General features: G+C 35.1%; 1 pseudogene; it reads left to right on the top strand.

The window, feature by feature from the left end:
* The first annotated feature begins 3,258 nt into the window (after nucleotides 1-3,258).
* On the top strand, nucleotides 3,259-4,193 carry LOC124229172 (olfactory receptor 8J1-like; annotated as a pseudogene).
* Nucleotides 4,194-6,301: the final 2,108 nt, after the last annotated feature.

Genomic DNA, 6,301 nt, shown 5'->3' with positions numbered 1-6,301 from the left:
GCAACAGAGACAATGGAGAGATTGAAGTCTGCAGACGAAATATTAAAAATTATAGACACACTTGGGGCCAGCCCAGTTGTGTAGGGGTGAAGTTCACATGCTTTGCTTTGGTGGCCCTGGGTTTACGGGTTTGGATTCTGGGCATGGACCTACACACTGCTCATCAAGCCATGCTGTGGCAGCATCCCACATAGAAAAAATAGAGGATGATCAGCATAGATGTTAACTTGGGGCCAATCTTCCTCCAGCAACAAAGAGGAAAATTGGCAACAGATGTTACTTCTGGGCCAATCTTCCTCACACAAAAACAAATCGTAAACACAGAGAAGGCAAGATGAGAAAGAGGCATAGGAGGAGACACAGAAGTGATATCATGCAGCCTAGTGTTTGCGGACAAAAGGAAAGCTACAATCTCAAAACAGAGGGTTGTCCCTCAGTAGAAGAGAATGCAGTTTGATTGAGGAACATATTAGGAATTTTAGTTGCAAATTTTAAAAAAGATGTTGAAATAGATTAAAAATATATAGAATAGCATCTAGGTTGAGGTTTCTTAAGTTTGCAAGCGTAACCAATCCTATGCGCTCCAGACATGAATATTAGCTGGCCTAAATGATTATTTAAATATCTCATTAGCACTGAAAACTTAACATGTTCAATATATCACTTTGATCACTCCATTTTAAATCATACCCTCTAATATGCAAAAAAATTCATGACTATTGACCCATTTGCAAAAAAATCATTAGTCTTTCTTGATCTACCCTCATCTGTCATTCCCTCATAACTCTCTCATATAATTCATAATATGAATTATATTGAATACATAATCTTTTTTCTGCTCCCAACTGTTGAGTGTATCTTGTTCTCCTTATCACCAGCTTCTCCACTTTGGCCCAAATCAACATTATCTTACATGAGGAATCCTATAAGAACTGCTTGACTCACCTTTTTTTCACTTTCATTCATGATTTCAACCCCTTTAATCCTATAATTCATTATCATCATAACAGCAAGATAAATCTTTTTAAAGCTTAAAGCTGATCATGTTCACCCACCTTAAAACTTGTGAATGCCTTACAATTTACTTAAAATAAAATCCAAATATTTATTGTGACCTACATTATCTGATTCTAGTAATGCTGTGCTTCCTCATTATTATCCAGTGACACTGTACTCCATTAAATTTCCCCTCAAAACCAAACAAACCAAAAACCTTAACTTCTTTTCTACTGTGGAACAGCATTTTCAAGAAATACACTACAGCCTGGAAACTTGAAATTATCTTCCTATGATTCATTAAATAGCTGTTTCCATCCCATTTTTCAGGTTTCAGCTCACATATCACCCTCTCAGACAGGACTTCCCTTAACATGGCATGTGAAATAATTCTCCCAGGTTATCCTGATGCATTTTTTTGTTAAATTTTCTTATTTTGGTTACTACAATTTACAATCATCTGCTTATGTGTTTTGTTACCAGCTTCTTGGGTCTTCCTTATGACTAAAATAGAAGGTCCATGAGGTAAGGAATGAATAATTATCTGTAACCTGAGCATTGCCTGGCACAAGTGGGAAATCAACAAATACTTGGTAAATAAATAAATAGGAGGATGATTCAAAGAAAGTTAGTGAAAGAAAGATGTTTGGTGTTGGAAACAACCTGGTATCATATACTCGACAATGTTAAAAGCTATTTTAGTCTTATGTCTCTGAATCTTTTTGCACTGTTGCTTCATTCTTTTATCTCACTGCAGAATAGTTGTCTATTTTTATTTCTATTCTGTTCTTTTTTTAGGACAGATAATGTCAGTAACTCTGGGCTTTCACAATTTAGGCATTCATGATACATAATCTTTTTTAAAAAAGCTTTATACAAGTAAGAATGACATACAAAAAGCTGAACACATTTAATGTATACAACTCGATGAGTTTAGAGATAAGTGTGCCCCCTTGAAACCATCATCATAGTCTATACCATAAACATATCCCCATCTCCAAAAGTTTCCTTTTGACTCTTTATTTATTGTTATTATTTTGTGTGTATGTATATTTACATTTTTGTGAAAGGAGAGATCTTATGTTAAACACTGATATAGGCTTGACACTCTGCAACTGAACTACAAATCTTCAGATAAAAGACTATGACAGGACACTCTTTAGGCCAGGTGCCTCCCATTGGAACCGTCAATTGTGATTGGAAAGTGACTCAAATAGGCCTAGTTAGGAGCAGGTGACCATCCTAGAAAGAAAAATCTCTAGAAAAATATTTGATCATATTATAATAGCATGCTGATTCTTTGGCAAATATATGCAATGTAATTATCATAGAAACTCTATACAAATAAGGATGTTTAATATTATGGCAATAATGAAAAATATAAAAATGTGAAAAAATATCAGAAATGTCAACTGAAAATTAAGGGCAAGTATATTCCATAAATTTTTTAAATAATGTTTTAAAATTCTATAAATAAAAATACTGATTAAAACAAAAACATAGTGGAAATAATATGAGGAACTCCATCAACTTGTGGGGCAAGAAGGAAAAGAGTTATGAGAAGGAAGGAATTGGAAGTTGAATCCAGTAAAGCATAGTGTGATGGAATTGCAAAAATGATAATATTTTCACAAATTTTTTTTTTAAGCTGAAAAGAGAATCAGCAAACTGAGAAATACATCTGAGGACATATCTCTATGCATTTGTGTCTGAAAAAAGCAGTTAACAGACATGGATGGTAGAACTTCAAGTTCAATGTACATGGAATAGAAGTTATAGAAAGGTCAAATAAAGCAAATGGAGCAGGATTGTGGCTAAATCGTGTATTCTTGAGAAAAAGCAAGAAATCTCAATTAAGAATCACAAAGCAATTTTGAATTATTCGGAGCACTCAATTCCTCAAGTCTTTCTCACCTCAGTGTAAGAGACATAAGAAATGAATCATGGCTTCTATTGTTTGCAAGCCAGTAAGTTATTCATAATTTAATGAAATTGTGAGGAAGTAAATCCTCCAAATATGTATAATGCTAAATAATCTAGTTAATTTACCACATTTACTTTTTCTTTCTCCCAAATGGTGGCAAGGTTTATATATTAGACCTGGAAACAACTTTAATAACAGTTAGATTAGTAAATGATTGTAGGAATTCTCACCCAAGGAATTTCCCTTGCCATCTAATGGCAGTTCTAGGAAAGAATTCCTAAAAGTTAGCAACCACTTCTCCTTTCCTTCTCCAAACAGATGAATTTCCAAACTCTTACATGGCTCCTGAAAATTTCACTCGGGTCACTGAGTTTATTCTCACAGGTGTCTCAGACCGTCCAGAACTCCAGATTCCACTCTTCTTTGTTTTCCTGGTCATCTATGGACTGACTGTGGCAGGAAATCTGAGCATCATCACTCTCACCAGTGTTGACTCTGGACTTCAGACCCCTATGTATTTTTTGCTCCGACATTTGGCTATCATTAATTTTGGTAATTCTGCTGTTATTGCCCCTAAAATGCTCATCAATTTTTTAGCAAAGAAGAAAACCACCTTTTATTATGAATGTGCTACCCAACTGGGGGTGATCTTGGTTTTCATTGTAGCTGAGGTCTTCATGTTAGCTGTGATGGCCTATGACCGCTATGTGGCCATCTATAATCCTCTGCTCTACATGGTGGTGGTATCTCGGCGGATCTGCCTTCTGCTGGTATCCCTCACCACAGCTTTTCCACAACTGTGGTGGCTTCATCTTCTGTATTCTCTGTGTCTTATTGCTCTTCCAATGTAATCAATCATTTTTTCTGTGACATTGTCCCTCTGTTAGCATTGTCCTGCTCTGAGATTTACTTTCCAGAAACAGTAGTTTTCATATTTGCAGCTACAAATTTTTTTTCCATTGTTATAGTTGTAGTATCTTATTTCTACATTGTTTTGTCCATTCTAAGGATACACTCATCAGAGGGAAGAAAAAAAGCCTTTTCCACATGTGCTTCACATATGATGGCAGTCACGGTTTTCTAGGGAACAATGCTATTCATGTATGTACAGCCTCAAACTAACCATTCAATGGATACTGATAAAATGGCTTCCATATTCTATACAGTGGTGATCCCCATGCTGAATCCCATGATCTACAGCCTTCGAAATAAGGACGTGAAGGCTGCCTTGAAGAGATTTCTGGCAAATTCATGCTATTTGACATCAATATGATTTTAGGACTATATAGGTAAATGAAGAGAAGGTTAAGAAAGGCTGCCATTATGTCAGAGAAAATAAAGGTTAGGTGACTGACCTACTTACTTTACAAGCACATAATCCTGGGAATTAAAGGGGCCAGGATTTAGAAAGCAGTGAATTAAAAAATAAACTGAAGCTCTAGGAGTTATGAGGTTAATACACAAACAAAGCATTGTTCAGTGACTTTGCCAAAGAGTATGCAGGTAGGTAGATTGATAGAAAAAGTTCCAACAGTCAGGAGAGATATAAGTTGAAAAAAATTAAATGAGTTAAAACCGAGTAACAGAATATGGATTAGAGAAGTAAGTCCATCTTTCTGATTCTTTGGCTTCTTTTTTATTCCTGGGTATGTTTAGTCAATGAACTTTGAAAAACTGTTGTTGCAGATGGCTAAAAACTTTCTTAAAGTGAAGTTAGCAAAATTAAACTGACAAATAGGTTTAAAATAAAACTCCTTAACTCTTTTTTAATGTCATATTTGAATGAAAAAATATATACTACCAATTAACTTATATTCTGAACACCAGCTAAAATATAATTGAATTTGTTTTTATATCAATTGAGTAATTTATACAACTTTTTAAAGAAAGACTGGGAGTATCATCACTGAATATGCTTTCCTTCTTGGTACATTTTGATTGATAAACTTCATGGATTTTGTAAAAGTTTTCCTTTCTCATTATTCTGAGTCTTTTTTAGTGTGTCTAATAAATTTACTCTATTGCGATACTACTAAGCATTCACTGGACCATGTTTGTGTAAGTTCTTGACATCATTAGAGGAAAAATTCAATTGATTTGTAAAATTTTCATTCTGTTTTCTGATAGATTTTGATCAGTGAGTGTACAGCAAAATAAACTGTACAACTTTGAATATATAAAGGTGACCATATTCTATCTCAGAATTATCAAATCAGAACTGAGTTAACCAATGTGATAGCAAATTAATGTGTATCATTTATGTAGTGAACGTAACCATACTGGGCATTTCCAAAGAAGAACAATAATCCATCTTTGAAATTATTTTACTAAAATTATTTGAACCTGGGCCTGCCCTCGTGGCCTAGTGGTTAAGTTCAGTATGCTCTGCTTCAGTGGTGTAGGTTTGATTCCTGGGCATGGACCTACACCACTTGTCAGTGGCTGTGCTGTGGTGGCAGCTCACACAGAAAATAGAGGAAGATTGGCTACAGATGTTAGCTTAGGGTGAATCTTCCTCAGGGGAAAAAAAAATTTGAACCCCTAAGCTAGCCATGTACCTGGTACATGAAGAACATCCTGGAAAATATACTTGATTTCATTTGGACCGTCAAGTAGAGATAGGATCTAGAGAGAGAAAGTTAAAACACTCAATATGAGTGTTCCAGTTTCTTCAAATCCTCACTAACACTTTGCATAAATACCATCAGTTCTTTTGATTAGAGTCATTCTAGAGGATATGTAGTGGCACCACACTGTGGTTTTAATTTGCATTTATTTAATGGTGGAAGATACTGAGCATGAGTGCTCTATTAAATCTGTAGCTGTTCTGATGCTCTGTTGGTGATACCAACCAGTACTATGACCTCACACTGTCTACAACTTTGGCTTTTTAGAGATAAACCACTGAAATCATATATATTTTTTTAAAACACCTCTGGGCAAGGGATCTTTTTAAAGCCCCACGCCAAATAAATCAGCCCATGTCTATCAGCAAAGCCGTAGGTATTCATGGCTGCCCCAACAACCACATTCTAGGTATCTACCCAAATGATTTGATTTACTCAAAATAAAATTTTGTTTGTTACAGCTACATTCATAGTTGATAAACACTGGAAGCAACCAAATGTCCTTCTATGGATGAATGGATAAACGAATTGTGATGCATCCATACAATAGAATACTATTCAGCAATAAAAGACAGTGAACTACCCAGCTATACAAAGACATGGATGAATCTTCAATCCATGTTGCTAAGTGAAAGAAACCAGTCTGCAAAGACAACAATATTCTTTTTATATGACATTATGTAAAAGGAAAAACTATAGAGATGGTAAACAGATCAGTGGTTGCCAGGGGCTCAGTAGTGAAGTAAAAAGATTA

Source organism: Equus quagga, chromosome 17 (genome assembly GCF_021613505.1).
Source record: "Equus quagga isolate Etosha38 chromosome 17, UCLA_HA_Equagga_1.0, whole genome shotgun sequence".
Classification (NCBI taxonomy): domain Eukaryota; kingdom Metazoa; phylum Chordata; class Mammalia; order Perissodactyla; family Equidae; genus Equus; species Equus quagga.
Note: the sequence above shows the minus strand (reverse complement) of the source record. Positions and strands in the feature narration are given on the sequence as shown.